General features: G+C 41.9%; 1 protein-coding gene across 6 annotated transcripts in view; it reads right to left on the reverse strand.

Moving 5' to 3' along the window:
• The window catches only part of frmpd1a (FERM and PDZ domain containing 1a), a 122,974-nt gene that overhangs the window by 89,284 nt on the left and 10,784 nt on the right, over nucleotides 1–22,906 (reverse strand). The window lies entirely within an intron of this gene.

The following is a 22,906-nucleotide window of genomic DNA, read 5'->3' on the forward strand; positions in this document are numbered from 1 at the left end:
TACATTCATATGCAGGGAATCATTCTCTGCAAACAAAAGGAGTAGGTTCAAGCCTCATTTTGAGGGCTTTATTTGGATTTGCAGACGCATGGGGAACATCCAGTTCCCATTGATTCCTCTATACTAACACCTCAGTCAATCAGATTTGATTTGCCAACCAATCTCCTATTGTATAAATCACTTGGTGATTTGGTCACTTTGATTGTGATCACTTGAATTTTGCATTCATCCTGATGAGCACAAGATGAAAAGCTCCAGCAACATTTCTCTCTTCCCAGCAATACCGCAAGAAAATATTTAAATTTGTATTTCTTAGATCCAAAGTGGATGGCCTCACACTTTGACACATTGAACCATATCTGCCATGGTTTATTGTACTCACTTAGCTTTTCTACTTTTCTTTGTAACTTTCTTTTCCCATCTCCACTACCTATTGTGCCTCCTAACTATCTATTCCATCATGCAAGTTAGTAATGTATTTGGTGAAAAGTTGTAACTCTAGTATAGGTCCCTGGAGAGAAAGAAACCTTTATCCCTATGCTCTGACTCCTACCTGCCAAAAAACACCAATCCGCAGCATATGTTTATCTCAAACTTTGTGTGCTCAATTTTACTAATAATATTGTGCTGAACTTGCCAAATGCTTCCTGGAAGTTTATATAGATAACATTCATACACACACATTTAGGTCCAGCATAGCCTAACCTTCACAAAGCCATGGTGATTCCCACTGATCAACTTGAGTTTGTTCAAGTGCTCAGTCATTTTGGCCCTGATATTAACAGGGAAATGATAAGATTAATCAGGTATACAGTAGCTGGCAAAGGATCCAGAAGGTTGAAAACATGGAGGCCCTGCCCATCTTTATGCTGACTGCCAGCTGAGCAGCTACATCGCCAGCAGATGGTGTGGAAATTCAGCCGCAGGAGGCCACGGGACTCATGGGACGATCTTGAATTAGTATGGTCAAGGCTGGGGAGGCTGGAAGTTTCCTTTTTAGGCCTCGGAGGGATATGTCTGCTGGCAACAGACAGGATGGGACTCCCACCATGTTGAAGTTAGGATAAAGTTGATATCATCAGACTCAGGTATTTGCATTTAATTAGGCCCTTGCTTTCTTTTAACAGGAGAATCAACTAGGATTTAAATAGTTTACCTCTAAACTACTCCACTTATGTGACTAGTCCAGTTGAGTTTCTGATCAATGGTAACCTCCATCATATTGATGGCAGGGGGATTTAGTGATGGTGATGCTATTGAATGTTGTGGGAAGGTAATTGGACTCTCTCTTGTTTGAATCATTGCCTGAAACTCTGATGAATGTTACTTGTCATGTATCAGCCCACTCCTGAATTTTCTCTGGGTTTTGTGGACGCAGACTGCTTCATTGTCTGAGGAGTTGTGAATGGAACTGAACATAAATGCAATAATCAGCGAACCTCTCCACTGCTGACTTTAGGATGGAGGGAAGTTTATCGATAAAGCAACTGAAAATAACTGAGACTACACATCACTAAATCTAGTAAGGCCTGTTCATTTGGCAGTCCTAAAATAAGTTAATAGACTAGAAATTGGCTGAAGGTATGAGCTGGCAGAGGGATTGATTCCTGTGTTAGAACAGGTAGATATTGGGCATTCTTTTCTGATGATCAGTCATCAATCTAAAACCTTGGCTGGAACTTTACCACCTCATTTGCCCACCACCGGAATCGGAGCAGGCGAGAGGCAGACAATGGGAAGATCTGTTGACTTCAGGCAGGATCTTATGGTTTTGGGATGAGCAAAGCCATAAAATCCCGCCCAATAATTCTGTTTCTCTCTGCAGATTCAGTCTGATCGGCTGAGCATTTCCAGCACTTGTTGTCTTTATAATGGGAGTAGACCTCATTTACATGAGATTGACACCCTGCAGATGCATTCTGGGTATTCTCCAGGCTGCACAACAGCAAAAAACATGCAAAAGTGCTGCTCAACTGATTGGATGCTTTGTTGTCTATTTCTCTAAAATGGGCACAGCATTGTCAAACCTAGACCATAAAATTATTCTGAACACATTTTCAATTTCATTGCCTCTACTTAGGCTATTCTGCTTCGTCCCAAGTCTATATGAAAATTAGAATGTTCTATTAGAACCTCTTGTGTTTTTCTTTCCAAGCTTCCCTGATCTTTGTATTTATTCGTCCCCCACCTCCAACATGTGGGTGGTGCAGTGGTTAGCATTGCTGCCTCACATCGCCAGAGACCCAGTTTCAACTCCAGCCTCGGGTCACTGTCTGTATGGAGTTTGCACATTCTCCTTGTGTCTATGTGGATTTCATAGAAACACTACAGTACAGAAAGAGGCCATTCAGCCCATCAAGTCTATACTGACCACAATCCCACCCAGTCCCTAACCCCCCATCCCTACATATTTTACCCACTGATTCCTCTAACCTAAACATCTCAGGACACTAAGGGGTAATTTTAGCATGACCAATCCACCTAACCCGCACATCTTTGTACTGTGGGAGGAAACCGCAGCACCCTGAGGAAATTACCACAGACATGAGGAGAACGTGCAAACTCCATACAGACGGTGACCCAAGCTGGGAATGAAACCCAGATCCCTGGAGCTGTGAAGCAGCAGTGCTAACCTCTGTGCTATCATGCTGCCCTTCAGGTGCTCTGGTTTCTGCTCACAGTCCAAAGAGGTTAGGTGGATTGGCCATGCTAAATTGCTCCTTAGTATCCAGGGTAAGTACATGGGATTACGGGAACAGGTCTGGGTGGGATTGTTGTCAGTGCAGACTTGATAGGCAAAATAACCTCCGTCTACACTGTAGACATTTTATGATCGTATCACTACATCATTACTACTAGGAGGTCTATAGACAAATCCTGCAATAACAAAAATGGATTTACATAGTTGATAGTTCATGCCACAACAGTGAGCAAGCAAAATGTTCTTGTCAGAATAAACCCACCATCAGCTTCTCTCTATTAGGTATTAGGTTAACAAGCAACTCTTCCATTTAGAAATGCTTATAAAAACTGAGCAGCTTCCAATCATTATCTTCAACTGTACCAGCTGGACTGGATTTTCTGATAAGTAATGGTGACCATTTACAGCCAGTGTTCAGTCTGAATATTGACTAATATTTTGTAGTGTACTGAACTTTGCCATTGTTTATTAGAGCCCTGAGTTGTCAGAGATTTGCTCAGTATTGACATTGTTTCATGATGCCATGCACTCTAAAATTCTTGAACCTTATTTTCTGTTTTCTTCAGAAAGCACATTGACATCCCTAGGGTAGCAGAAATCTGGAGCACTCTCGCTATTAAGATGCAGATGCCGAAACAAAGGAGCAAAGAAGATTGATTTTGCAGCGAGGGATATGGACCAAAGATCAGTCCATGTAATTAAGGCACAGGTCAGACCCGATTTATTTGAATGGGAGCTGAATGGCCTACTCTGGTTTCTATATAACAGACTCGAGGAGATGAATCCTTGTTCATAATGCTGCCAGGTTCCTTTGTTTCTCAATGTAATTGGGAGAATCAGATTGCCTTCAGTTAGAGTTCATGTTCATTTTGGTGCTTCAGTTGTTTGGGAAATGAGAATAGTTACAGAATCACAAAAGCTGCCAGCACCGTGCCAAATGGCTTTAAAAACCCCAGATTTTGTACTAAATTACTTGCTACATACACAACTTATGTTCATTCTGGGTCAAAGCTTGCTGTATTCAGGTTCTTTAAGGCAACTGATCACTGGTCACACAAAACAAAAGGTTATTATGCTCTGTTATCTCCATGACTGTGTACTCCAAGTTAACGCAATTTAGAAAATGACTGAAGTCATTGGCTGAAATTTTATGGCTGTTCCCACCAGCAGGATCTTCCCGTCCTGCTGAAGGGGACCCCCTCCCCACCTGTCGTGACGTGTTCCCCTGTGGCAGAGGGTGCGGAGCATACAAGTCCCATAAACACTGGCAGGAACGGAAGGTCCCACCTCAGCCAATGACGGCCCATCTGCACCACCAGAAAATACCCAACAGGAGAGCCAGAAAATGGCGCCCACAGAGAACCCTGCAGTCCGGGTCCAAGATAAGCCACATTCTATTTGGTGACTAAGAAGTTGCTCAAAAAAAAAAGTGGCTGCAAATACTTGATGCACCAAGGGGAATGAAGAGATTACTGAAATAACTTAAACCAAAGCAGATGTTAGCAGCTTTGCAGTGTTTAAGAGAGAAATAGAAAGTCTAGCTGGGAGATCCCCCAGGGAGAGACAATTACCGCAGTGGGTCTTGGTGAGAGGCTGAACAGGGCAGGAACGCTTCAAATACTGGAAGGAAAATTTAAAATTTTAGCTAAACCACTTAAAAACTGAGAAAAGTTCATGGCATCATGAAACAATGTCAATACTGAACAAATCTCTGACAACTCAGAGTTCCAATAACAATAATGGCAAAGTTCAATACACTACAAAATATTGGTCAATATTCAGACTGAACACTGACTGTAAATGGTCACCATAACTCCATAGAAACATTTTTAAAATTCATTTCACAGTATGTGGGCATCACTGGCTAGGCCAGTGTTTATTTCCTAACACTAATAGCCCTTCAGGAGATGTGGTGAGCTGCCTCCTTGTACCATTGCAGTCCCTGAAGTGTAGATACATCCACAGTGTTGCCAGGGAGGGAATACCAGTATTTTGACCCAGTGGCAGTGAAGGAACAGCACAATATTTCCAAATCACGATGGTGAGTGACTTGGAGGGCAACCTTCAGGTGGTGATGTTTCCAGGTAATTGCTGCTTTTGTCTTTCTAGATGGGATGGGATTGGAAGGTGCTCCCTAAAGAGCCTTGGTAAAGTCCTACAGTGCATCTTGTAGATAGTACAAACAACTGCCACTGTTCATTGATGGTGGAGGGATTGAATATTTGTGGAGGAGGTAGCAATCAATTTTCCACATTGCCAGGTAGATGCTAATGTTGTATCTATACTGGAACAGCTTGGCTAGGGGCATAGCAAGTTCTGGAGCACAAGTCTTCAGGACTATATCTTTTGCAGTGTCTAGTGTCTCAAGGCCTTTCTTGATATGAAGTGGAATGAATCAAATTGGCTCAAGACTGGCGTCTGTAATATTGGAGGAAGCTGAGATGGATCATCCACTTAACTTTTCTGGCTGAAGATTGTTGCAAATGCTCCAATCTTACCTTTTGCACAGATGTGCTGGGCTCCTCCATTGTTGAGGATGAGGATGGTTGTGGAGCCTCCTGCTCCAGTGAGCAGTTTCACTGCCCACCACCATTCACAGCTAGATGAGGCAGGATTGCTGAGTTTAGATCCGATCCATTGGTTGTGTAATCACTTGGCTCTGTCTATTATTTGCTGCTTATGCTGTTTGGCACTCAGCTAGTCCTTATTGTAGCTTCACCAGGTTGAGAGTAGCAGATGATGTTATTACAAGGCAGGGCATCAACAAAACCTCAGATAAATTTGGAAAAAACTTAAAAGCTTTCAGTAACTATTTCAATCTGAGGAGCAATAAGATTCCAGAAAGGGCAAAATTCAACTACAAGGTCCAGAAACCAGCTAAATCAGTAGTAGTTTTTATTAATGAACTTTATAGGCTTTCAAGGATACAGGTATGGAGACCTACAGTGGGATTTTCCATACGTTCTGCTGTGTGCTTTGTGGAAGCAGAGGTGGCCTGCCATTGGCCAGTGGCAGCATCTTCTGGTCCTGCCACTGTCAACAAGGTTTCCCATTTACTGCATCTTCCCCATCAAGAAACCCACAGCAGGGATTCATCGTCGGTGGGACCAGAAGATCCAGACTTAAGGACCGGCCAGAAAACTCCAGCCTTAAAGACAGAATTAATATGAGATTGCATTATAGTTGGTGTTACCAATGAATCCATTCAGATTTATTGCAATCTAAGGAAGGTCTCATCTTAGAGAAAGTAAAAGAGCTGGTGAGACAAACAAAAATCCATAAGCAGAAAAGAGCAATGCTGACCCCCAACATGCATTCCGAACATAGGTATATACATCAATGGATGTATAGGCTTTGAAAGATGTGGGTATGGGGTGGGATTTCCTGAATTCTGGAATGAGTGTAATGTTTCATCAGACAAAAAATCGTGGTTACCAACACACTGGCTGCAGCCAGCTGAAACCCAACAATAAGGCCCAAGAGGGATCAAACTAAAAGTCAACAGAATGTTACAGGCAATACTCCAGCACAAGGGAAAGCAGATGTTAGAAAAATTGTGGGCAACAGTTTACAGTCTCGCTCGTCTTGAAACCGTAATATCTCGTCCAAAGTCATGGACCTTCCCATGATCCACCCCTCGCCCATTCCAATACCTGTGGCAAGCAGGCTGGTAAAATTCTGGCCTGTTTGTTCTACAGAATGAAGAATTCTCTCTTTCAAGTAGAAGAATTTGAATAGATATCAATCATATCATAAGAAGCATAAGTCTGTTTTATTAGTCTTGATCAATTGGACCAGTGGGTTGACGAGTGGCAGGTGGAGTCTAATTTAGATAAATGTGAGATGATGCATTTTGGTAGGTTGAATTAGGGCAGGACTTACTCAGTTAATGGTAGGGCGTTGGGAAGAGTTGTAGAACACAGAGATCTAGGGGTACAGATTCATAGCTCCTTGAAAGTGGAATCACAGATGGACAAAGTGATGAAGGAGGCATTCGGTATGCTTGGTTTCATTGGTCAGAACATCTCTTTGGATAAGCCTGTTGTTACTTTGAATCTACGAACGACATCTTCTCTTTTTGTTTAAAAACCACAACACCTAACATAGGTAGGACATTACAAAGTCAATCCCAAGAATCTAAGGGTGACTTCAAAAACGAATCCCTGAAACTATCCAACTGCAATGAAGATCTGGATTGTGACTTTGGTGCAAACTATTTGACACTCTTCACACAGAGATTGAGGGTCTAGCCATTTTGCAGGAGAACATCTAGGAGTGAGGAAATCCAGTCACTCACAACAAATACACAGTGAAAAGAACAGACCAGAATCAACACAAGAATGAGAGAAAATGAGGGGTGTGTGTGTGTGTGTGTGTGTGTGTGTGTGTATGGAGGTTGGGTGGAGGGGCGGTGTTGTACATGGCTTCCAGCAGTGTTACATCTAGTCATGGATAGCTGCGTAGTTCAGTTGTATAAAATAAACCAGTTGTTGTCTGAACATACTAAGGTCTCAATAATCATTCCAAAGTTAGACTAACCAACATAGAACAGGTTTTGTAAGACCTGACTCAAACTCATGCCAACTGGCTGGCAGCTCAATAGAATTTGGGACATTTTTATCCAGATGTTTACCCACTGTAAGGACCCAACATATCATAAGTGTAGCTACCTTTGGAGAAGGATTAAGGAAGCCAAAATACATAGAAAGCTTAGTAGGTGAAGTAATAAGTAGGGTCAGCTGTCGTACTTGGCCCTTTTGTTAATCCTTTAAGCAACCCTGATTATACTGAGAGATGCAAAATGTGATAGTTGAGCTTATCATGTAATATCAAGGACAAAGCCAGGATCATACCAAGGGGAAGGTGAAGCAGTAACCAATTAACCCTTTTCAATTCTCCTCAAAAACATGGGAAAAGATCAAGTGAAAGAAACACTGAATGCTTATATTAAACAAATCTTATAGTCTGTCTCATTAACCTGTGTAGACATACCACATATATCGCTGACACACACTTGCATAGCTCTCTACAAGTAGCTGTGGACTCTACGTGCTCACTTCCCTACACCTGTATTGGTATGGGTTGAGCAACCTGCTCCATTCATTAACCTACAGAATTAACACTATGACTAGTCCAAAACACTACCAAAAAGGGGAGGATGTGACAACACCATAATGGTTCCACCTTGAGAATTTAGTAATAGAGACCGTGGGTACAGGGTGAGCAAGAGGACACATTGGTGCCTACATTCAGGGCAAGAATCTCAATGCACGAACATAATATTGAGTGGGTATGAGGGACAGACACTATTCAGTGTTACAGAGGTGCAGGACATTGTGTTTCTGCCTTTTACAACATCACAATCAACATGAAAAACTAATGTGGATTGGCCTTTGCACATCATAATATGTTAAATTCAGGTTTGGCTAGAGATTAAAGCACTATTCAGATCTTACCAGCAAAAGCAATGTAACATGGTTATACAGGTTAATGGAGTAGATTGTAAGGCTGGTTTACTTTTAGCACATTGTGCTTTCCCTGGTCCCTGGCATGCAATATCTTTGTCTGGACTTATTCACCATCATGGACCACCATAAATTCTACATGCAGAAAGTTGCTTTGAAAAAAAAATGAATTTTCACTTTTTTGCACCTTACATAACCTCAGAATATAGAAAGAGAGACTGCACAGAGAGAGAGATGCGCAGAGAGAGAGAGAGGGACACAGAGAGAGAGAGACGCACAGAGAGAGAGAAAGATGCAGAGGGATGCACAGAGAGAGAAGGACGCACATAGAGAGAGAGGGACGCGCACAGAGAGAGAGGGGGACGCGCACAGAGAGAGAGAGATGCACAGAGAGAGAAAGAGAGAGACGCACAGAGAGAGGGAGAGAGAGACGCACACAGAGAGAGACACAGAGAGAGAGATGCATGGAGAGAGAGACGCACAGAGAGAGGAATGCGCAGAGAGAGAGGAATGCGCAGAGAAAGAGAGGAATGCGCAGAGAAAGAGAGAGATGCACAGAGAGAAAGATGCAGAGAGAGGGGCTCGCAAAGAGAGGGACGCGCAGAGAGAGGAACGCTCAGAGAAAAAGAGGGACACACAGAGAGACGGACGCGCAGAGAGAGAGAGAGACAGACATGCAGAGAGAGAGAGATGCACAGAGAAAGAGAGAGACACAGAGAGAGAGAGACACAGAGAGAGAGAGAGAGATGCACAGAGAGAGACGCATGGAGAGAGAGATGCACAGAGAGAGGAATACACAGAGAAAGAGAGAGATGCACAGAGAGAGACACGCAGACAGAGAGAGACACGCAGACAGAGAGAGACACGCAGACAGAGAGAGACTCACAGAGAGAGGAACGCGCAGAGAGAGGGACACGCAGAGAGAGAGAGGGAGACACAGAGAGAGAGAGGGAGACACAGAGAGAGAGAGGCACAGAGACAGAAATGCAGAGAGAAGGACGTGCAGAGAGAGGGACGCGCAGAGAGAGGGACCTGTAGAGAGAGAGAGAGACGCACTGAGAGAGAGAGACGCACAGAGAGAGAGAGAGAGATGCACAGAGAGAGGGACATGTAGAGAGAGAGACACACACACACACACACAGAGACGCACTGAGAGAGAGACAGAGAGAGACGCACTGAGAGAGAGAGAGACAGAGAGAGAGAGCGACGTGCAGAGAGAGAGAGCGACGTGCAGAGAAAGGGACGCGCAGCGGGCTGGGAGAATCCCGGCCATGATCTTTGGTGTAAACTAGAAATGATTGTACATTGCACTTGGGAACATAAGAAGAGGAGTAGGCGTTCAACCAATCAAGAAGATTAAGGCTCATCTGCATCCTGACTCCATCCACCCATCTTGGTTCTATATCCTTTACTACCTTGGGGTATTAAAAAAAATCAATCAATCTCAAATTTCAAATGGTTAACTGAAATAGAATGTATTGCTTTTTGTGGGAGAGAGTTTCATACTTCACCATCGATTATGTGAAGAAGTGTTTCCTAACTTCTCTCCTGAATGGTCCGATTCTGATTTTAAAGCTTTATGACTTATTAGCTGTGGTTTTGTTGGAAGAATTTTTGCCCCTAAGTCCTGGGTTCAAACCGATAGTAAAATAATTTGTCAACATATGAAGAATGGCCACTTGGACAAAGACAGTAAGAAGTCTCACAGCACCAGGTTAAAGTCCAACAAGTTTATTTGTAGCAAATGCCAGTAGCTTTTGGAACTGGCACCCACCTGCGAAGGAACAGTGTTGGACTTTAACCTGATGTTGTGAAACTTCTTACTGTGTCCAACGCCGGCATCTCCACATCACTTGGACAAACAGCCAGAGGGTGACAGCAGTATTGGCTCTAATTTCCCTCTGTTCTACATGGCCCATTCTTGCACTTCATGGTCTTTTTAAGATTGCCTTGTGGCAACGCCTGTATGTGTTTTAAAGGGATCACTGCTTGTCCCCCATGTAATACATTCCTGATTGCTGCACAGCCACACATCTGCATAATTTGAAGGGGACATTGATAACCAGTTCCTGTAGGATATGGAATTCTTCAAGGACTCTCCAGGGAAGGAGGACATAAATCTAGATTGGGATGGGGATCCCAGTGTTGGGATAGTTGGGAGGGGGTGGGGGGGGTGGGTGTGCTCAGATGTGTCTGCAAATGAGCCAAAGTTATTTCTGTGGACTAAGGAGGAGCATTCAGAAGAACTGGACCCAGTTTAAATATCTAAGGAGCCTTACGCCTGTTTCAGCCATGTGCTCTGAAGGACAAAAGTCACCTAAACTAATATGCATTCTGGCATTCTTACAGTCCCGTCTCGATTTGTATGCATAATTAAAGTGAAAAATAATCACTGAGTCCTGATGCTAAAATAATAGTAGAGAACTTACCAAATTTGTTGGGTGGGAGGGTCACAGACCAGATGCTGTTGGAATGATAGTGAATCATACACAACACTTCACTTTCCTATCCATTAAAATCAATGTTCAGTGGAAGACCAACCTAATATTGCCTGTTGTATCCCTCTGCTAAAACTGAAGTTCCATTGGTTGATTGCAAATCCTAACAAACTAGCTTCACATCATAAAATAAGGAAATTTGGCATGTCTCCTCTCATCAACTCTCACCAACTTCTATAGATGCACCATAGAAAGCATTTTTTCTGGTTATATCACAACTTGGTACAGCTCCTGCTCTGCCTAAGGCCACAAAAAACTCAAACCAACCTCACCTCCATTGACACTATCTACGCTTCCCGTTACCTCAGAAAAGCAGCCAGCATAATCAAAGATTCTAGGCACCCTGGACATATTCTCTCCTACCTTCTTTCATTGGGAAAAAGGTACAAAAGTCTAAGATCATGTATCAACCGACTCAAAAACAGTTTCTTCCCTGCTGCCATCAGACCTTTGAATGGACCTACCTCACATTAAGTTGATCTTTTCTACACTCTAGCTATGACTGTAACATTACATTCTGCATCCTTCTTTCCTTCTGTACGTACAGTATGTTTTGTCTGTATAGCACACAAGAAACAATACTTTTCATTGTATGCTAATACATGTGACAATAATAAATCAAATCAAATCACTGAGTCCAGGTCATCATATTGCAATTGTCCAAGATCTTAAAATACTAGGCCAGGTCTCGATCTTAAATGGAAGCATTGGCTGAGAAAGTGGATTTGCACACAAAACAGCACAATGTAAGGAAAAAGCAATAACTCCACACGCTCTTTGTCGAATCTGAGACTCACAGAAATGTTGACTTCAGCCTTTATTACAAGTTATTAGTTTCAGTGTGCCAGCACTGGGCCAGGATTTTATTATCCCAGCAAGTATACATCCATAAATATTCATACACCATACATACCTACAAAATGCATTGCATCATTCTTCAAAGGCTCCTTTGACAGCACCTTCGAAACCCATGAGCATTACCAGCTAGAAGGACAAGGGCAGCAGACACCTGGGAACACGACCATCTGCAGATTTTCTTCCAAACCTCATACCATCCTGACTGAAACATATTACCATTCCTTGCACAAAATCCTGGAACTTTTTTCTAACAACATTTTGGGTCCGATTTTACCATTGCGTCGTGCCCGTTTTCAGGCACGAAAATGTGGTAAAGTCGGGTGTGAGGCATTAACGTGACCCGCGCCCGCATGCACAGACTGCCGCTTAACCGAAATCAAGGAATGGCGGCAATCCGCTTTGTGCCCACATAGTGATTTAAATGCATTTGCATGCATTTAAATTTAATTAATGAACTGCCCGCCCAACTTTATCAGCATTTCCCCCTTAATAACTGCGTTTGCCAATCCAGAAGCGCGCCGTAATGGACCTGTTAAATAAGAGTCTGAATTGGGCACTCCACCTGCTGAAGAGCGCATTCAGTGCCTCCAACAGTTCTCAGACTCTGATCGTTGGTTGCGGGGAGGAGGGAGGCAGGTCAGATGTATCTCTGGTTGGTGGGGAGGGAGGAGGAGACAGGTCAGATGTTCCTTGGGGGCGGGGGGTGATAAGTGAGGCTAGAACATTCTTGGGGGTGGTGGGTTGCAGGTGTGAGGCCAGATTGTTGTCTGGAGGGGGAAGGGTTGAGTGAAGCCAGATTGTTGTCTCAGGGCAGGGGGGTTAAGATGTATCTCTGGTCGGGGGGAGGCCCGATCGCTTACTGATGTGAGGAGGAGGCAGATGGATCTCTGGTGGAGGGAGACAGATGGATTTCTGGTGGGGGCACGGGGGGGGCAGGGGGGTCCACTGCCAGTCTGTGAGCGAACGGTTGTGGGGGAAGGGGGGCCGGGGTTGTGATCGGTCTGGATTGGGGGGGTGGAAGTGTGTGGATAGTGGGGGTGGATAAGGGGGACAGTGATGTGTGTGGGTGGTGAGGGGGTGGATAAGGGGGACAGTGATGTGTGTGGGTGGTGAGGGGGTGGATAAGGGGGACAGTGATGTCTGTGGGGGCCATCACTCCTGCTTTTTGTTCCCGTGCCGCTTTCTCTGGCCCAGGCACAATCTGACACAGGTGCACTTTTTCAAATTTTTTTCTAACTAGTTCAGAGCTTTGGTTGTTTTGGCCACGCTAAGACCTGCTCACAGCGCAAATGGGACCTGTGATGTAATTTTCAGGCTGAGTGCGTATGGGGGCTCCTGAAAGCAGATTTCTAAGCCGGATCTGCATTACACCCAGATGCAGCACTTGGAATGGAAATGGTAAAATCGGGCCCTGTGGGTTTACCTACGCCGCATAGATGATAACAGCTTAAAAAGGCCACCACCTTCTCAAGGGCAAATAAGGGTAAGCAGTACATGTTGGCCTTGCCAATGATACTCATATCCCAGCAAAATAAATTTTTAAATTGTGCACATGGATGCATATGTTAAAAATATTGGAAATCAGCCCTACTGATTCACTGTTAGCTATTTTGTGACTTTAGTAGATATGGGAGGACTAGGTGGACACTATAAAACTAGACCAAATGCACTTCTGGAGCCCTATGAGTATTACAGACAATTAACAGCTGCAGCCTCTGATATATCTCAGAGCAAAAGGAGATTCTCGGGTTTATAAATTGAACACCAAGAACTATCCACCCTTATTAGAAAGGTGGCCAATGACTTGGATCTATTTGAAACAACCTCTTTCCATTTCCAGAACAAGGATCTAACACATTAAAAATAAATGTTACACAATGTCAAATTATTTACTCTCAGTGTTGCTAATGATGTATATGTATGTACTATAAAAATTCAATGCAAAATGGAATATTGCCAGAGGATTAGCAGACAGCTAACGCTATTCATATATTCAAACTGGGAGATATGACAAATCCTGGGAACTACAGGTCAGAAATCTCAATGTCAGAAGTAGGAAAAATACTAGAGTCTTTATTCAAAGATGAAAGAGAAAAACATTTAGAAGCCAAAAGTGGAATAAAGATTAATCAACACCGATTTCAGAAGGAATGGACATATTTGACCAACCTTTTAATGAATTATTTGAAGAAGTGTCAGAAAGAGTAGGGTAACACAGTGAATGTAATGTACATGGACTTGCAAAAGGCCCCCAATTGGACCACAGAGAAGACTCATGATTTAGGTTAGAACATGTAGAGGCCCCAGTGGCAGAATAGATAGCAAACTGGCTATGAAACTGAAGCAGTGTTTTAAAAAATGTTAATCAGATTAGCAGAAGGTTAGAAGCAGTGTTCCATATAGATTGGTACTGGGATTGATATTGTTCACCATTTACATAAATGATTTGGTTCTGAGAATCACAAGTTAAATATCAACTTTTGTGTCTGATGTAAAATTGGGGATTCAGTTAATACTGAGGAAGGCTGTGACATACATATGAACATACATACAAATAAAGTGCAGAAGTAGGCTACTCAGCCCCTTGAGCCTACTCTGCCATTTGGTAAGACTGATCTGATTATAATTTCAACCCACATTTCTGCCTACCTCTGACATCTTTTCACCCTTTTGCTTATCGAGAACCTACCTAGCTCTGCCTTAAAAATATTCAGACTCTGCTTTCACCGCTTTTTGAGGACAAAGTACAAGAAGTTAAACTTTCAGAGTGAGCAGGTAAATTGAAATTATTTTCAGTAAGACCAAGTGTAAGGTGATGCATTTTGATAAATGGGGTAAAGGGACAAAGAGATCTTGGGGGACAGAATCACAAATCAGCAGTGGGGTCATCTCTAGAGGAACTGAATTCAAAAGCAGAATTATGTTCAACTTGCGTATAACTTTCATCAGACAACAATTAGAATGCTCTACATACTCCTGGACTCCACATTACATTACAAAAAGGACTTACTTATTCTGGACAAAATATAAAAAAGACTTTCAAGAATGATATTAGAATTGAAATGGTACCAGAGAAGGGGAAAACAGACTAGGTTGGGTCTTTGACTCTTTCCTCTAAGTAAAGACTGGAAGATGACCATAAAAATCTTTATAATTATGAAGGCAATCAATAGGATAGATGGAGGGAAGATGTTTTCACTTGAGGAAAAGTTTAAAACTACAGGCCATATAGCTAAGGACCCAATAAGGAATACAGGAGAAACATAAGAAACATAAGAACATAAGAAATAGGAGCAGGAGTAGCTAGCCCTTCGAGCCTGCTCCGCCATTCAATAAGATCATGGCTGATCTGAAGTGGATCAGTTCCACTTTCCCACTTTCTCCCCATAACCCTTAATTCCCTTGTCTGTCAAAAACCTATCTACCCGTGACTTAAATATATTTAACGAGGTAGCCTCCACCACTTCAACGGGCAGAGAATTCCAGAGATTCACCACCCTTTGAGTGAAGAAGTTCCTCCTTAACTCTGATCTAAACTGCGCCCCCCCCCCCCCCTTATCTTGAGGCTGTGTCCTCTAGTCCTGCTATCCTTTCTAAGCAGGAAAAATCTCTACCTCTACCCTATCCATCCCTTTCATTATCTTATACGTCTCTATAACATCCCCCCTCATCCTTCTAAACTCCAACGAGTACAGACCCAGTCTATTTAGTCTCTCTTCATCGTCCAACCCCCTCATCTCTGGTATCAGCTTATTGAACCTCCTCTGCACTCCCTCCAAGGCCAAAATACCCTTGCGCAAGTGCGGCGACCAAAACTGCACACAGTACTCCAGCTGCGGCCTCACCAGTACTCTGTACAGTTGCAGCAAGACCTCCCTGCTTTTATATTCTATCCCCCCTCGCTATAAAGGCTAGTATTCCATTTGCCTTCTTGATCACCTGCTGCACCTGCAGACTGGGTTTTTGTGACTCATGCATAAGGACCCCCAGGTCCCTCTGCACCGTAGCATGCTGCAGCTTTTCACCCTTTAAATAGTAATCCCACCTACTATTATTTCTGCCAAAGTGGATAACCTCACGCTTGCTAACATTATACTCCATCTGCCAGGTCCTCGCCCACTCGCTCAGCCTATCCAGATCCCTCTGCAGACTTTCCACACCCTCCACGCAATTTGCTTTTCCACTCATCTTTGTGTCATCAGCAAATTTTGTCACCCTATACTCAGCCCCCTCCTCCAGATCATCTATATAAATGGTAAATAGCTGAGGCCCCAGCACCGATCCCTGCGGCACTCCACTAGTCACCAACCGCCAATCAGAAATGCACCCATTGATACCAACTCTCTGCTTCCTATTAGACAACCAATCATCTATCCACGAAACACCTTTAATTACAGTGGAAAGAACGTTCAACTTACTACTGGAGTGTTTGAGGTGGTTAGCATAGTTTAATCTAAGGGAAGGGAGATAAGTAGATGAGGAAGAATGGATAAAAGGATATGTTAATAGGATAAGATGAAGAAAGGTGGGAGGAGGCTTGTGTGGAGCATAAACATTGACTAGAGATGTTGAACTCTGCATTGGTGCTGCAGCATAATGGTACTGTCACTGGACAAGTAATCCAGAGAGCCAATGATGGCAATTCAATAATAAAAAATCTGGAATTAAAAGTTTGATGATGATCATGAAACCATTATCAATTGTTGTAAAAAAAAACACAACAGGTTCACTAACACTGTTCGGGGAGGAAATCTATCATCCTTACCTAGTCTGACCTACACGTGACTCCAGATCCATAGCAATGTAGTTGACTCTTAAAAAAATGCCCTCAATAAATGGGCAATAAATGTTGGTCCAGCCAATGATGCCTACACCCCATAAATGATTAAACAAAAGGCCCGGTTCTGACTGTAAATCTCTATGTAACATGATAAACAGTCTGTGGATTAGCTGGAATCTGATTTGGATCAGAACACTTGATAGACTATTATTATTGCAATTTTTCCATTAAGAATTTATTTGAGAAGTAAGTACTATGATGCAATAAAATAATGTGATGTGTATTAGCTTCTCTTACTTTGTTTCATAAAACATTAGTTCTCTATTTTTCATCTAAAAATTCATTTTAAATATAGAATCTTATAACTTAAAAGTAAACCATCGCTTCTCCCAAAAGTCCACTTCCCTTTAATTCTATTCCCACCTGCTCACAATGAAGGATCACCATCTAACAGGGACCATAACATGATCAAATTCATAAGTAGGTTTGAAAAAGGAAAAGGTAAGTCACAAACTAAGGTTTCAAATTTGTTTACACATCCCTTAAGAGCATGAGTTCCATCTTGGTTAAGAAGGAGTAGGTGAGATAGTGTAGAACTAAAACGAAAGGTCTTATATAAAGACCTTATATAAGGTCTTTTACAAAAACAGCACAGATGGGAGAGTATTAATTATAACAAAAGGATCCAAAGTTAGCAGTAAGAGCTGCAACAGGAACATGAGAAGCATTTACAAGGGGTCTCAAGGGTAACAGAGAAGGAGACTTTTGGCAGTGCATAATTGTCTGAAGAGGTCAAGATGGCATCTTAAGGTGACATCATGATAAGGGAGTTGAAGCCAGTGCTAGCAACAGCCACCTAGAGACTTGTTAAATGACTGATCGCCACTTGGAATGCCTGCTAGCTCTCATTAGAGAGGCTGAATGGCATTTTGGTAGCTAGTACTTCAATTAATCTCCCCTCATGTTCACTCGCTCAGGAGGAGTAAACATGGCATTGATGTCAGTTTCAAGTGCTGCTTGAAGGGATATTCAACTTCTTGTACCCATTTCTGTTGGAGCTATGAATCAGATCCATCAAATATATTGGAAGCATTTCTGGAACACTGTCGAGATTTCACCAGCACTCGAGTGGCATATATTCTGGAAATTCTCTGAGAACTTTATCTAAAAAAGTAATTAGTGTGCATGACAATTGTGGGCACAACCCACTCCAAAGATATGTCAAAGGGGCCACTCTTTGGAAGAGAGACTAAATCAAGGATTGTCCACTTAGAGGGTCCTTCTTTTTTAATTTCATGAATGAATTTTATAAAAAAAAAGCCCTAGTGACCTAACTATAATTTCAAGGTTATGTCCTTTTGTTCTAGGCTTTTCCTAAAGAGGAAATAATTTCTATGTACCCTTTTAACTCCTTTAATCATCTTAAACATATCAATTGGATCACCCCTTAATCTTCAACACAAGGGAATATAAGATTAGTCTTTCCAGGCTGCCTTCTTTCTGTTATTCAGGTGAATCTGTGCTGCATCCCCTTCAAGGCCAAGATAACCATCCTAAAGTAAGGAATCCAAAACTGAACACTGCCAGAAGGGTCCTGATGTGAAGCTCTGTACAACTGAAACATAACTTTACATTTCACCCCAATTGAAATAATGACCAACAGTTCATTAGCATTTTATTTTTTCTTGCACCTGTCCACTAGCTTTTGGTGATTTCTGTACACGGATCCCTAACTCTCCCTTTTCCTCCAAGGTTTCCAAATTCTCACGGTATAGAAAATACTCTGATCTATCTTTGTAGCGTCAAGGTGTCAAGCATTATACTTCCCTGCAGTGAACTCCATTTGCCTCAGGCTTGCTCATTCAATCTATCAATGTCTCTGCTTCCATCTACATTCCTTACTTAAGTGCCACCTAACTTATAGTTGTCAACAAACCAGACAGCATCTGTTCTGCTCTCCAGATGTAGCTTGGCCTGTTGAGTATTTCCAACATTCTCTTTTTATATTTCAAATTCCCGGAGTCGGGAGTATTTTGCCTCTTTGATATATGGCTCCCTTCCTTCACCTAAGTTATTAATAATTATAGTGAAAGACTGGGAACCCAGTACAGATCCATGAGGACAGGATAGGTAGGATTTGTCCCCTCTAAGTGGAGGTCAAACAGCTTCTTACTCACTCACCCACCCCATCTGTCTGTAAATCTGGACATCAGTTTGCCAATGCTCCACCCTGACTGTTCTACCTTACCTACTTTGACTTTATCCTACCACAGGTCCACTGACCTTAATTCTGATCTTCCCCCCTGTTTATTACAAGGATACAATATCCTAATCTCGCTATATGATCAGTTTGCAGACATATTTTCACTGCCATCCTGGACAGGAACCTATTACCTATATTTCTTAAACTTTTCTGCCCTGTCTTTTTGCTTTTCTCTTTACCCCTCCTGGAACCCTCTCTCATCACCTGTCAAACCAAGTTCTATTTATTCACCCAATGTTTGTGGAATTACATGGCTCCAGGTTAAGAAAACCCAATTTGTTTATTTCCATCCTTGTTTTCAAATCTTTCCATGCCCTTGCCACTTTCTCTGCAATCTTCTCCAGTCCTGCAGCCCTCCCCAAGATATCTCAGTGTCTCGAATTCTGCTCTCTTGAATATCCACCATTGGCAGTGATGCCTCTGGCGACTAGATCAAAGGTTTTGGAACTCCCTTCCAAATCTCTCCTCCCCTCACCTCTTTTCATCCTTTAGGACACTCCTTTGGACGACCTCTTTAACCAAGCTTAGGGACATTTGTCCTATTCTCTACTTACGTGGCTCAGAGTCACTTTCTGTTTGATGATGCTCGTGTGAATCACATTGAAGCATTTTACTGTGTTAAAGGAACAAATGAATAGAAGTTGCTATTATTATTATCATGCTTCCTTTTATTTCTCCCTTCCCAGGTATTCTTCCCTTCAAAGCCCTACCCCATCCTTCAGTACTCCTTGACATTCCTACTCTTCTGTCACCATCCCAGATTGGACTTGTTCCAGATAAACCAACAACTTCCCTCTGGACCTCTCTTGGCATCTTCTAAAGGGCACATCAAAGCACTTGTCATTGCCTCCTTAAGAGCAGCAACCTAAATTGTCACAGTCTACCCACCAAACACTCCTACTGGGAGCTAATCTTTCCCATCTCCTTCCCATTCTACTCATAGCCCCGTATTAATCTTATGGATCATGCTGGTGGATCAGCTCTCACTGCTCCTCTTTGCATCTCCTCCCCAGAATGTCCATTCACTTATAAGGTCATAGCCATCCATGAACTCACTGTGAATGGTGAATCATCATCATCACCTTAACAGAAACCTGGCGAAGGAGGATAACACCATTCCCCCAAATGAAACTTTCCTCTGGCTATAGCTTCTATCATGTGTCCCACCCAAATCAATGGGAAAAGAGGCTCTTAACACCAAATCATCCATGCTCCTTTCCCTCCCATTCATTTGCCCCTTCTCCTCCTTCCCTTTCTGCTATCATTTTGGTGGCTTTTAGTTAAATTGGATTATTTATAAGGTGTCATAATATAGAATAAATACATTTTGTCAAAGCTTTCATTTTGCACTCACCAGGGCAAATGCAAGAATATCAATGTTGAGGGAAGCAACAACTTTAAAATATGTGAGAAGAGAGTGCTGATTGATTGGCAAGTGAATTTTGATTGGCTGAGGTGTTGCCATGAAGCATGCATCAGTCAATGCTGACTGACAGTTAATTGCCAAGAGTTGTTTGAAAATTTAAACCAGGCAGCGTGACTCTCATTGGTCCAGGCATTGCCCTGAGGAATGAACTAGTGAATGGCTATCATTTATTTTGTTTAGCTGGAACAGGTGCAATGTGTATACCCATTCTTTCTGTCTGCAAGGAACCAGACCCTGTGAATTAATATATGCAGCTTCCAGTACATACCAATGTACCACACTGCTTAATTTCTGTATTATCAAATGACTATTTATAAGAGCTGTTTTAGGGTTTACTGTATGAACTGAGTTTGAGGTTTATAGGTTGGATGAAGTCCCATATTTTGTTCATTCATTGGCATTAAAGACATTGTCAAGGGTTACTCTTGTGTAATACATGGATGGTTATAGGGACCAATTGTTTTAATACATAACTATTCCGTGTGCTCCATAAGATCTCTGTAAAAGGAAATAGTCCAATCAAGATCCTGTCTGATATGTCTGATTTCAGGAGATTAATGATGTAGCCAGTGCTGTAAATCTGATTACTGAAAGACTCATTGTTGTGTCAATCCACTTAGTGCTATTTTGTCACCAGGTAATACATTAATTTTATTGGACTTTATTGGAAGATTAAATTCACTGTCATTGGGCAATAGTTAGTCTTTATCTAATCAGGTAATTATTTCATTTTTTTAGTATAATTCCATTTTAATTTAACACAGCACATTTTGAATTCACCCTTTCAAAAATGTGATGGAAAGGAGTCGTTACTTTTGGTGCTGTCTTGGAATTCAGAGTAAACAGTAAATTATATTTGTGCAAAGATAAAATCTTTTCCCCCTTATGTAATAATATTGTGTTCGGCCATATTTTGAGCAGAACACAATTCAGGCCTGTCCTATCATTCCTTTTTAAAGTCATGGCACATCATTCTAACACTTAGTTTAACATGAAACATTCACTTACTGATTATCCATTGCAATTAAAAATCAGCCAGAATCATCAGAGTAATTCAGGATGTAGCATTGGGTCATGTGATCTTGTTTCTGCAGTATGAATGGCCAGTGATGTTCCACAAATTTGATCCCCACCCATAACTTCAAATATGTTGAACTGCTAAAACAAAGAATGAACTTGCATCTATATATCATTTTGGCTAAGATGTTTAGATGGTGAGTTTCCCTTCCCATAGTTCAAACAGATGGTGGCAAACACATTCCCAATGATATGGGCTGCCACACAGCCATATAACTGTCCAATCTGATTGGCTGGCAGCTCTCTAGTCTCCACAGCACCAGAAGCTGCAGTGAACAGGACTGTTCAGCTGGCAACAGGGATACTTTAGTTGCAAGCAATAAAAGAATTAACTTCAGAAAGTAAATCAAAGAAAAAGGTTTAATAAAGAAACTTCATTTCTTCAACACTTGAGGCCACACCTTGGACCAAACAAGCTCCCCACAATTCCCATCTGCTTCTTATTTATACTGGGTCAGCTGATCACCACAGCATTTTGCCATTGGTTACATTGTCTACTGTGTCAACTGGTCAGCTGATAATGTATAACCATTATAACAGATCCAATGTTATCATTGGTTACATTACAACAGATTCCCCCTTCTGTCTTTTTTCAAATTAATTTTAGGTAACTATCTTGCACTATTCTTAACAACTTTCCAGTACCTCTACCCCTTTTAGTAGAGCAATTGGATAATTGTAGATTTGTACCACCTCGGTTGAGCCTTTGAAACCACCTTGGTTTCCAATATTTGTTTAATGCTAGCCAAATCAATTTTCAGTCACTTTTCTGTTACACATTTTGTTGAATGAATATTGTCCACATAACTCTCAACTGGTGCTTTCTTTCCTGACATTGCCATGAAAATAACCCTATTAATGTGTCAGACAAATATATCCCCATATCTACCGCCTCCACTAATGCTTGGGTTTCAGCCACCGATGTACTTTTGACTACCCTTTTTATTTTCTTTGCTTTCCTTACCTACCAAGAAAATTGAGCACCGCTCAAATGTCTATCTGGTAAATTGGCATGTGAAACATCATTAAACACAAGCAACTTCATGTCTTCCAGTTCTCCCTGTTCTGGGAATTTAATTACACATATTCTAATTTTAGCTTTTTAAAAGTTTTATTTGCCTGAAAGATCTCTTGGAATGAAGTGCACTTCAATGTATTAGTTAACTCTAGGACATTATAGCTCCGATCGGACTTGTCTGTGTGCATAGTCAATTTAACTGTTCTCTCACACTCCTCAACAATTCTGTCTCTTTTTCATTGGCCGGTTATCTTTGTTCATTGAACCTTTCTCTGGTTATGGGAACGGGATCAATGCTGTTTAGATATCCCTGTTGACTCATCATTATCCCAGATTTGCTTTGTCAGAATTCAAGACTGAGATCTGATCCCTTACTTTAAATGCTGTCTTTAACCTATTAATTACCTTCTTTTCAAACTCTTCTGTGTCACCCCATAGGAAATCATCAACATGCATCATGAAAATTCCAGCCAATTTTCCTTCAGAATTCCAACAGAACATTGCAGGATCTGCTTTTAACTGGACACAGCCAGTTTTCAGCAATACAGATTGTACAGAAAAATACCAAACCCTAGATGCATCGCTCAATCTGTATACACATTTGTTCAGTTTCCACAACTGTCCCAATGTACTGCCTGCTTCTTTGGGCGGCTTCCAAAAAACTTTCCTTTGAAATGTTTCACCTGCAGAAATGCTGCTTTAATATCTATTGATTGGCATTGTCAATATTAGATGCTAGTACAGTGAAAAGGAATTTCAGTGTCACTTTCCCTGCTGTGGGTGAATCAACCCTAATGTCTCTCCCCCCAAGTGTTCCTCA

Source organism: Carcharhinus amblyrhynchos, chromosome 5 (assembly GCF_965287045.1).
Source record: "Carcharhinus amblyrhynchos chromosome 5, sCarAmb.v2.hapA, whole genome shotgun sequence".
NCBI classification, from domain to species: domain Eukaryota; kingdom Metazoa; phylum Chordata; class Chondrichthyes; order Carcharhiniformes; family Carcharhinidae; genus Carcharhinus; species Carcharhinus amblyrhynchos.